We start from the raw sequence: 11,587 nt of genomic DNA on the forward strand, positions 1-11,587 counted from the left end.
GGGAAGGGAAGGGAAGGGAAGGGAAGGGAAGGGAAGGGAAGGGAAGGGAAGGGAAGGGAAGGGAAAACAGGAGAGTGCACAATCCTGCTCAAAATCTATAGTGAGGGATTGCCCATTTTCAGGTATGGAAGAGTTTGCTCAGATACTAGGCTGTGACCTAACTCTGAGTAGGACAAGGAGTAGTAAAAGGACCATAGGTCAAGGAGCCTTGACTTCCTCAACCTAGGCACTAACTACATGGTCCCAAAATGGCATGACATGAGATTAGCAAGTGTTGGTGAAGGAAGTTCATCATCCCATCATCAACCCATAAAACCCAGGGAAGTGGTGGAGCAGGAGGGAAGGCATCAAAAGAGCATCATGTCTTAGGGCTGCATACTTGGGATCTTTTACTCTTGCCTCCCACCAGGGTATTCTGGGCATCAGCAGCTCACACATATTCTATTTCCTCATGGACATGTTGGACATGGACCCAAGTGAAATAGTGAGGAAAGAGGCGAGTATCCCCTTCCTTCTGTCCTCTGCATCTGCTCCCTTTGCCTCCACCCTACTCCCATCATCTCCACTGCTACCAGATCCCATTGTTCCAAAATCCTTCAGCATCTACCCATAACCTCCTAGATGAAATTCGAAAGTCCACAGCCTGGCATTCAAGAGCCTGACCCCCAACCTACTGCCCCATCTTAATTTTCCATGACCTCTCTATACAACCCTTTCATTTCAGCCAGATTTATCTCCTTTCCAACCTTCCAATAAGTCCTAGCCCTGTATTTTGGTTCATGCTCCACAGAATTCCTTCTCTGATTCTCTTATTTAAGAGTAAAATAATTAAGAGTAATCTTAATCTCCTATTAAAAGGACTTAAAGGCCTAGTTCAAATGTTGCTTCTTTCATGGAGTCTCCCCTTCTAACCCCAGTCAGAAATCATTTCTACCTACTCTGAATTTCTAAAGTAGTCCTAATATATACCCTGTATGAAAGTACTTACTATCATTTTATATTGATACTTTTGCATTTCCATGTGTAGGTGTACAGATATTATTGTTATTGGATCTATAGATATTATTATTATTATTTATTATTATTATTGAAATCATGAAACTCATTAGAGGTCATCTAATTCAACATCCTCACTCACATATAGGGAAACTGAGGCCCAAATGGACTTGCCCAAAGTTATCCTGCTCATTTATGTCATAGTTGAACTTGAGTTCTGGCATAAGGTTCTTATCACTTCAAAGTCCTCAGCTATAGTAAAGGCTCCTTGGCCTGGTCTTCTCAAAGAGGGCTATACTATTCTCAGAGCTTTCTCTCCTTCCCACTCCAGACCAGAAACTCTGTGTCTGGAGTGAGTCAGTTCTTGAGTTTGATCATCTTTTTTTACAGGTGGAAAAGTTAATCATTGCCCTGTCCAAGAAAGATCCCTGGGTCCGGGCAAAGCTTAAGGACTGGGAGCTCCTAGCAAAGGAAGAGGCCAGGAAGAAGAAGGCCAGGGAAGATGCTTTGAGGAATCGAAAGATCAGGAAGGAATTCCGGATAAAACATACAAATCTGCTTGGACATCTGGGCCCTGTGATCCCTAGAAGGAAGAATAAATACAGAAAGTCCCTAGTAGAAAGAGAAAGTTCAGTCTTTAATGTTCCTATCAAAGGCATTGCTTTAGCTTCCGATTACCCACCCTGTATCCCTTCCAAAAAGAAGAGTCCACCCCCCCTCGAGGGAATCTGGGATACCCCAGTCATCAGGGAGCAGCTCAGGAAACTTGCTCTCCAATGAATCATGTCACTAGTGTCCTACCAATTCCCCTTCAATATCAACTTTGTTCTTCTCATCACCTCTATGTTCTCTCCCTTAGTACTACTGACTCCATTCTCTCCATAGCAGCAGATTTCTAAGACTCTGTCACATAAGAGAATTAAATGCTAATTGTTTCAAAATAATAATCTTATTTTTAGTCAGTGAATCTATAAATTTAAGTGTCTATGATATATTAGCTACACACATACAAAAAGAGACAAAAGAGTCTCTGTCCATAGATGGTGTCCAGGCAAGCCAACAGCAAAGACCCATGCTCCCAAGTGCAGGCCAATAGCATAGGCCCCACTACCACAGCTCAAGAATCTTGAGATGTTACCTCCTTCCCCTCAGGAGGAGACCTCATTTTAACATAAAGTTAAATTCACTAAATAGGCTAGAAATGAACACACACAAAAACACACACACACACACAAAAAAAAGGAACCTGACCAGATAAAGTTACTAAGGGAAGATCAAAACAAGCTCAGAAGAGGACAACAATGTCAAAAAGACTACATGCAAAGTTTCCAAGAAAAATGTGAAATGGTGTGAGGCCCAAAAAGAACTTGAAGAGGGCAAAAAAGAATTTTAAAAATCAAATAAGAGATATGGAAGAAAAAATTGGGAAATAAATGAGAGGGATGCAAGAGAACCATGAAAAAAGAGTCAACAGCTTAGTAAAGGAAGCACACAAAAATGGGAAAAGATATAAAAATTCACTGAAGAAAAAACAACTCAGCCTCAGACACTGCCTAGCTATGTGACCCTGGGCAAGTCACTTAACCCCCATTGCCTAGCTCTTACTACTCTTCTGACTTAGAATCAATATAAAGTATTGACTTTGAGACAGAAGGTTAGGGTTTAAATTTAAAAAAAAGAAAAGGAAAGGAAAGAGAAGAGAAGAGAAGAATTCCTTAAAAAGTAGAATTGGCCAAATTGAAAAGGATATACAAAAGCTCAATGAAAGAAAATAATTCCTTAAAAAATTAGAATTGGGGAAGTAGAAAATGACTCCTTGAAATATCAAACAATAAAACATCAAAAGACTGTAAAAAGAAAAGAAAATATGAAATGGAAAAACAACTGACCTGAAAAATAGAGCCAAAAACTAAAACTTAAGAACTATTGGACTAACTAAAAGTCTTGATTTTTTTTAATAATCTAGACATCATATTACAAGATATTCATGAACAAGATGGGAAATTAGAAATTGAAAGAATCTACCAATCACCTCCTGAAAGAAATTCCAAAATGGAAACTCCTAGAAATATTACAGCCAAATTCTAGAGTTTCTAAGACAAAGAAAATATTACAAGAAACAATTCAAATATCTTGGAGCTGCTGTCAAGATTATACTTTCTCTCTACGTAAAAGAATCAGAGAAGTTTTAATATATTCCAGAAGGCTAAGGAGCTAAGATTACAACCCAGCAAGATGAAACCCCCCAAAAAAATTCAGGAGAAAAAAATTGATGTCTAATGAAATAGAGGGCTTTGAAGCATCCTTGATGAAAATATTAGAGTTGAACAGAAAAATCTGATTTTCAAATATGATACTGAAGAGAAACAAAAAGTTTTACCAGGAAAGAGGAAACATAAGAGATTCAATAAGGTTAAACTGTTTGCATTTCTACATGGGAAGATGGTACTTGTAATTCTTAAAACCTTTATTACTATTAGAATAGTTAGATGGAGTATGCATAGAGGGCAAGGTGAATAAGTTAACCATGATGGAATGATATCCAATTGAATAAAGTTAAGGGATGAAAAAGGATTGTACTGAGAAAAGGGAAGGGAGAAGCAGTCTGGGGTAAATTATCTCACATGAAGAGGCATGAAAGTGCTATTACAATAGAGGAGGAATGGTGGGCAACACTTCAAAGTTAATCTCATCGGAAATGGCTCAAAGAGGGAATAACAACTACACTCAGCTGAGTATAGAAATCTATCTTGGCCTATAAGAAAATAGGAGGGAAGAGGATAAGTCCAGAGAGGGTTTTAGAGGGGAGGGTAAATTGGAGGAGTTGATGATCAGAAGCAAAATATTTGTGAAGATGTACAGGATAAAAGGATAGTAAAAGAGATAAATGAGAAAAATAGAATTGAGGAAAATACATAGTTCACAGTATTGGAAATTAAGTAAATGGAAGTGGATAGCAGAGTGGATTAAAAACCAGAATCCTATAATATATTATTTACAAGAAATGCATTTGAAGCAGAGAGACACAAAGAGTAAAGGTAAGGGGCTAGAGCAGAATCCATTATGCTTCAGCTGAAGTAAAACAAAAGCAGGGACAGTAATCATGATCTCAGGCAAAGCAAAAGCAAAACTAGGTATAATTAAAAGAGATAAGGAAGGAAACTACACCCCTTAAAAAAAAAAAAAAAAAAGCCATAGACAGGGGCAGCTAGATAACACAGTGAAGAGAATACCATGCCTGGAGTTGGGAAAACTGTGGTCCAAATCTGGTCTCAGAAACTTCCTAGCTGTGTGACCATGGGCAAGTCCCTTAATTCCAGTTATCTAGCCTTTCCCACACTTCTGTCTTAGAATCACTACTTAGTATTGATTCTAAGACTGAAGGTAAAGGCTTTAAAAAAAAAAAAGAATCCTAGACAGTGAAGTAATATAGATACAAAAACATATACGCACCAAATAACATAGCATTCAAATTGTTAAAAGAAAAGTTAAATGAATTATAGAAGGAAATAAACAGTAAAATTATACTAGCAAGACACCTCAATTTTGTTCTCCAAGAACTAAATAAATCTAGCCAAAAAATAAACAAGAAATAAATTAAGAAGGTAAATTGAATTTTAGGAAAATGAAATATGATAGACCTTTAAAGAAAACTGATGGAAATATAAAGGAATATACCATTTTCTCATCATTTTATGTCACCTACACAAAATGAATCATGAATTAAGGCATAAAAACTTCACAACTAAAAGCAGAAAAATGGGAATATCGAATGCATCCTTTTCAGATGATAATGCAATAAAAATTATATTTAAATAAAGGGCCATGGGAAGATAGATTAAAAATAATTGGAAATTGAGTAATATCATCCTAAAGAATTAATCAAATAAAAGTGAATCAAATAATAAATAATTTCATTAAAGAGAATGACAACAATGAGACACCATACCAATATTTATGAGATATGGCCAAAACAGTATTTAAGGGAAATTTTCTATCTCTAAATGTTTACATTAATGAAATGAATTGTTATTTATATAATGAATTGGGAATGCAACTAAAAAGAACAAATTATGAAATTAGAAATTACAAAAACAAATTTAAAATCTTCAATTAAATTCCAAATTGGAAATCTCAAAAATCATAGGAAAGACTAATAAAATTGAGAGTAAGAAAACCATTGAACTAAGAAATAAAACTAGGTGCTGTTTTTATGAAAAATTTTAAAAGGACTGCAAAAAGAGATAGAAAGAGATACTCCCTTTAAAATAATCATAGAACCAGAATAAAATACCTGAGAGTATATCTGCCAAAACAAACTTGGGAACTACACAAATATAATTATAAAACTTTTTTTTTACACAAATAAAGTCAGATTTAAATAATTAGAGAAATATTTATCATTCATGGGTGTGCAGGGCCAATATAATTGAAATGACAATCCTACTTAATCTTGTCTATTTATTCAATGCCATTTCAATTAAATTGCTCAAATGATGAGCTAGGAAAAATAATAACAAAATTCAGGGGGCAGCTGGGTAGCTCAGTGGAGTGAGAGTCAGGCCTAGAGACAGGAGGTCCTAGGTTCAAACCCGGCTTCAGCCACTTCCCAGCTGTGTGACCCTGGGCAAGTCACTTGACCCCCATTGCCCACCCTTACCAATCTTCCACCTATGAGACAATACACCAAAGTACAAGGGTTTAAAAAAAAAATTACAAAAAAAAAATTCATTTGGAAAAACAAAAGATCAAAAATATCAAAGGAATTATTTTTTTAATGTAGAGGAAGGAAGTCTAGTAGTACCATATTTTAAACTATATTATGAGGCAGTAATTATCAAAAATTATCTGGGACTGGCTAAGAAATAGAAAGGTAAACAGAACAGACATATAAAAAAATAGTAAAAGATCGTAGTAACCTTACATTTGACAAAAGTATAGACATGAGTTTTGGGAATAAGAACTCACCATTAAGTAAAAATTGCTGGGACAACTGGAAAGCAGTTTGGTAGAAAGCAGGTATAGACCAATATTTTACACCATTCACTAAGATAAGATAAAAATGGATACATGACCTAGACATAAAGGGAAACACTATAAGCAAATTAGAAGAACAGAGAACATATTGCCCATCAGATTTATGGATAGGAAAGAAATTTATGAATAAACAAGAGATAGAAAACATTGTGAGAATGGGTAAGTTTTATTACATTAAATTTAAAGGATTTGTCCAAATAAAATTAAGGTAGCCAATATTAGAAGAAAAAAAGAAAATTGGACAAAAAAAAATTTACAAACAGTATCTCAGACATAGGTCTGATATTTAAAATATATTGAGAACTTTGTCAAATTAAAAATAAGAGCCATCCTCCAATTGATAAATGGTAAAAAGATAAAAACAAACAATTTTTGGATTAAGAAATCATAGCCATGTATAAGCATATAATAATGCTCTAAATCATTATTGATTAAAGAAATACAAATCAAAAAAACTCTGAGATATCATCTCATACCTATCAGATTGGCTAAAATGACAAAAGGAAAAAATGACAAGTATTGGAGGAGATGTGGACACTAATACACTGTTGGTGGAACTATACACTGATCTAATCATGCCCAGAGAGTTAAAAAACTGAGTATACCCTTAGATCCAGCAATACTATTCCTGTGTCTACTTCCCAAGGAGATCAGGGGAAAAGGAAACTAACTTAAATGGTTCAAAACATACATAACAGTTCTTTGCAAAGAACTAGAAATTGAGTGAATGCCCATCATTTGTGGAATTGGCTGAATAAGTTATGGTATATGATTGTGATGGAACACTACCGCACTTTAAGAAATTATAAGCGAGTTAATTTTAGAAAAACATGGAAAGACCAACATGAAATAATGAAAAGTAAAACAAGTAGAACCAAGAGAACAACATAAACAGCTACAGAATTAGTATATGAAGAATAATTTGTGAATGTCCAGAGAAAAATTGATAAATAGAACTATGAAAAACACAATTTATTTACATTTTTTATCAGTGGGTGTATTCTATGGTACTGGAAAGGAAAAGAGGAAGCAAGATGCTTGGGAATTAATATTTTACAGTATAAATAAAGACTTTTTTTTAAGAAGAAAAAAGAAAAGAAGGAAGGAAGGAAGGAACAGAGAAAGGATTTACATTACATAGGATTTAGATAAGAGGAATTGCACATGAGGCAGCTATGTGGCTCTGTGGATAGAATGCTGAGCCTGGAATCAGGAATACCTAAATTCAAATCCTACCTCAGATATTTACTAGCAGTGTGACCTTGGGTAGGTCATTTAACCTGTCCTTGCCTTAATCCACTGGAGAAGGAAATAGCAAACTACTCCATTATCTTTGCAAAAAAATAAAAATAAAAAAAAAGTCATGAAGGGTCAGATATGACTGAACAGCAACCTGCACACGAACCCACATGTACACAGTAAAGCAATTTTGTCAAGAGGGAAACTTCACCAAAACACGAACTTGGGTGGATCATCACAAATCCTGTATGTGGTAACCCCCCCAAAAAATTGGGGTGAATCCAAGTCCTAGGGGAACTCAAAATACCTCATAGTTATCTCCAGCATTCCTAGAGAGTTATTGGGAGTCAGGGACATTCGGGGCGCAGACAACCTTTAATTAAATAGAGTCAGATTTAAACAGCATAATCATTTTTGCCAAACGATATAATAAATCATTTTTCACACTTCTAGGCTTACATCCCAAAGAGATTTTTAAAAGAGCAGAAAAGTTAATATGCACAAAAATATTAATATCATTTTTTGTCATAGCAAAGAACTAAAACTCAAGTGATGGAGAAGGTTGAACAAATTATGGTATATGAATCCTCTCACTGCAGATTCCATCCTCTCCACCGCACCAGATTGTAAGGGCATGCTCTGCTCCCAGATAAGATGAGTAGAAAGAACCTCCTACATCTCCATTGGAATTATAACTGAATTCTTTCACAATTCATTTGATTCTTAAAATGGTAGAAGAGAGACACAGTCACACAAGAACTCAAAGGGCCAGCTGTAAAGGGCTTAGGGTGAGGGATCGTGTCCGTGGACTACAGGCAGGCTACCCCCTGTCAGAAGGGGAACGCCATCTCACCAACACCAACTGATACACCAATGCCACAAATGAGCCAGGCTGGCCAGCTTAGAGGAAGCAACAAGACCTGAGGGCCAAGAGATACCCCCTCCGCTAGCTCCTCTCCTCTGAAATATCATAGTTCAGAACCAGCATTTCCTAGAGCAGCGGCTCTCTCCCTCCCAACTTTGTGATAAGAATGCCAGCCCTACCTCCTAACTTGGCCTTCCAAGCACGGCCACAGCCTATGGAAGCAACTCTGAGAGAGATGGAGGCTGGCAGCTTCTCTACTAGGATAAGCAGTGCACTGAATGACAGTCTGGGTCCAAAAGGGTCTCCGCGTTTTAGAACATTAAACTGAATCTAACAAGATGAAATTAATAGGATGGTTTAATAGTCCGGGGCTAACGAGGATGATCGGGTAACTCAGTTTCAATACTGGAACTAAATGAGATTCTCTACAGTCCACCTGACAGCAAAAGGAGGGTAGCGAAGGTTTGGCACAGGAAGGATATTTAATAAGAACAAAATGTGGGTTCCACTGAGGGCAGCTTTTTTTTTTTTGCTCATATTACTGGTCTGCTATTCAGAAGCCTCAGGCTCAGGCCCTGTCTTTTCTACTGAGATGACCAGGAAAGCTATGACTGCTGCCTGGGCCTTCGTCCCCTGAGACCATTTTTGACACACTCCCATATCTAACTAAAAATTTCCATTCCCTCATGAAATGTTGTTTATGAGTACTTCTCTGCAGTTGACATAGAAGGTACTAAGCTGGTCAGATGTTCATGGTTGAGTTCCTGCCCTTACTCTAAGTAAACTGGGCCTCCCTTCCTTCCTTCCTTTCTTTTTTATTTCTTCCTTCTTTCCTTTCTTGCTTGCTTGCTTTCTTTCTTCCTTTCTTTCCTTCCGTCTTTTTCTTTCCTTGTTCCTTTTTCTTTCCTTCTTCCTTTCCTTCTTTCTTTTTCTTTCCTTCTTTCTTTTTTCTTTTCTTCTTCCTTTCTTCTTTCTTTCCATTTTTCTTATTTCTTTCTTCTTTTCCTTTTTTCTTTCTTTCCTTTTTTCTTTTCTTCTTTTATTTCTTTTGCCTCTTTTCTTTTTCTCTCTCTTCCTTCCTTCCTTCCTTCTTCCTTTCTTAACCCCTATCTTCTCTCTTAGTATCAATTCTAAGATCAAAGAACAGCAGGGGCCAGGCAATTGGGTTTAAGCGATTTGTCCAGGATCGCATAGCTAGGAGATATCTAAGGGCAGGTTTGAACCTAACTCCTAACTCCAGGCCTAGTACTCTATCCATTGTGCTACCTAGTTGTTCCTGGGCCTCATTTCATATCATGAAGCCACTCTATTTATTGTGTGGAACACTGTAAGCACGTCCACAATAAACTTGGAAGAGTAGAAGAAATGGAACACAACCTCAGTCTTGAACTCACAAAATCATCAACTCCTTTCCTCCTTCCACTGTAACCTCAATATCCTCATAGTGTTTATTCCCATTGGCTGTCTCAATAGTATACTGACCCTCCGGAGATCCATTTGTGGCCTTTTCTCTATGCTGACTCAATGGATCTCTTCTCTTTCCCTTCCCTCTTCCTAAAGCCATTCCTACATTCCTGGCTCTGTTTACTTCACTTTGCATCAGTTCATCTGAGTAGTCCATGTTTCTCTGTATTCATCATATTTCTATTGTTTCTTAGAGTATAGTAATATTCCATTTATTCATGAAACACAATTGTTTAGCGATGCATACCCAGCCAATGAACATCTCCTTTGTTTCCAGTTCTTTGCCACCACAAAATATGCCACTATAAATATTTTAATGTGTATGTGTCCCTCATGGAGACTGTGGACATGCTCACTGTCACCCCTTAGAGGACACAGAGACCTCCTCATGGGTTCCCAGTGGCTAGGATTATCTCCAAGATAATCAGCTACATGGGACTCAAGAGGAAAGATTGTTTTTATAGGAGCCACCTTTTTCTATTTGCCTACCAGAGGAAAGCAATAGTCCATTCTTTGGACCAGTTTCATTTTTCCCTTTTCAAAAAACACATCAACATGCAACAGAGAAGGCCTGATCCTAGGAGGAAAGAAGTTTGTATTTGAGCAGTTTCTTCCTAGAAGAACTAGAAATGCCTGTCTTAGAGCAGAAGAGTACAGTTAGTGCAGAGATGCTTATGCTTCACCTGAGAGGAGAGTACCTGAGAATGGATTTTTCCTAGCCTACGTGAAGGCAGTTTCCTGCACAAGCACATACATGCCCAGTCAGAGAGAGGAGTTCATGAGCCATGCTTCTGAACTGGAAGCAGAGAAGTGAGGGGGATTTCACTTCCCTGGATGCCACGATCCTGGAGTCTAACTTTCTAGTCCAAGTAGGGGGGTGCCTTAGGTAGCATCAGCCTTGAGAGCTGCCTCATGGGGAACACTCGGTGGGAGAGTTTCCAAGTTTGAGGGCTCAAGTATTAGAGATGACCTCTTATTTGAAGAAGATGACCCACAAAGCCCAACAGTGTCTACCCTCAGAAAAAGAAGTCACTCGGGTGGCTCTGATAGCTGAAGGACTAAATCCACCTCATGGAGGGTTAGGAAAAGAACAAGGTGAGGACTTTCCACCCCCAGGTATTTCAGTAAATTAGTTGTACACAAAAGATCAGATGATAGGGGTATTGTTTGTTCAGGAACACCCAAAGTAGGTTAGCATTTCAAGAGATCCAGATCTCTGGGTAGCAAGGGCATGGCTCTGGTCCTTCAGCCAGAGATTGATCCTTGGAGATAGCCATCTGCTCCCTTGGTAGGGAACGCCTCACTCAGAATCACAGGAACTCTCTGCCCAAGAGGTTATCTGAAATATCCATTTCTGAATGGATGCTGAAATATTCACTGGTCTATGCTCAGGAAAGGAAATAGAGCAGCAGAGGCAGTCAGGGCCTCCAGCTCTCCTAGGCAAGTGTATATTCCCACGGAGAAATCTCCTCCCTACCCCTTGCTGAAAGTCCACTAGAGAAAAAGCTCTGGAAGAGTTCCCCAAAAGGAGCCCAAAACAAATCAAAGTCACTTCTCTTTATTCTTTCTATAAATCACTGAATTGGCAGCTAATCATGACTCCAAAGCCAGTGTCCTTTCTATTACCAAACTCCCTCTACAAATCCAATGCATGGGAGAACAAAATAAAAATGGAAAAAATGTAGGGGAAAGGAAAGAGCTTGAGCTTTAAGGACTTTGGGAAACCTCTGCTATCAGAAAAAAAAAATCTTTAATATATATTTTCCTTCTAACTTTATATATATATATATATATATATGTGTGTGTGTGTGTGTGTGTGTGTGTGTGTGTGTATACATATATTTGGGTATGTGTGTGTATGTACATGTATATATGTGTGTGTATATAAGTATATATATATTTGTATATTATATGTAAATATCTGTGTGTGTATATATATGCCAATGTGACTTCGGTCATGTCTATTTACTTCTGTGAGCCTGTTTC

This window comes from Gracilinanus agilis, chromosome 4 (genome assembly GCF_016433145.1).
Source record: "Gracilinanus agilis isolate LMUSP501 chromosome 4, AgileGrace, whole genome shotgun sequence".
NCBI classification, from domain to species: domain Eukaryota; kingdom Metazoa; phylum Chordata; class Mammalia; order Didelphimorphia; family Didelphidae; genus Gracilinanus; species Gracilinanus agilis.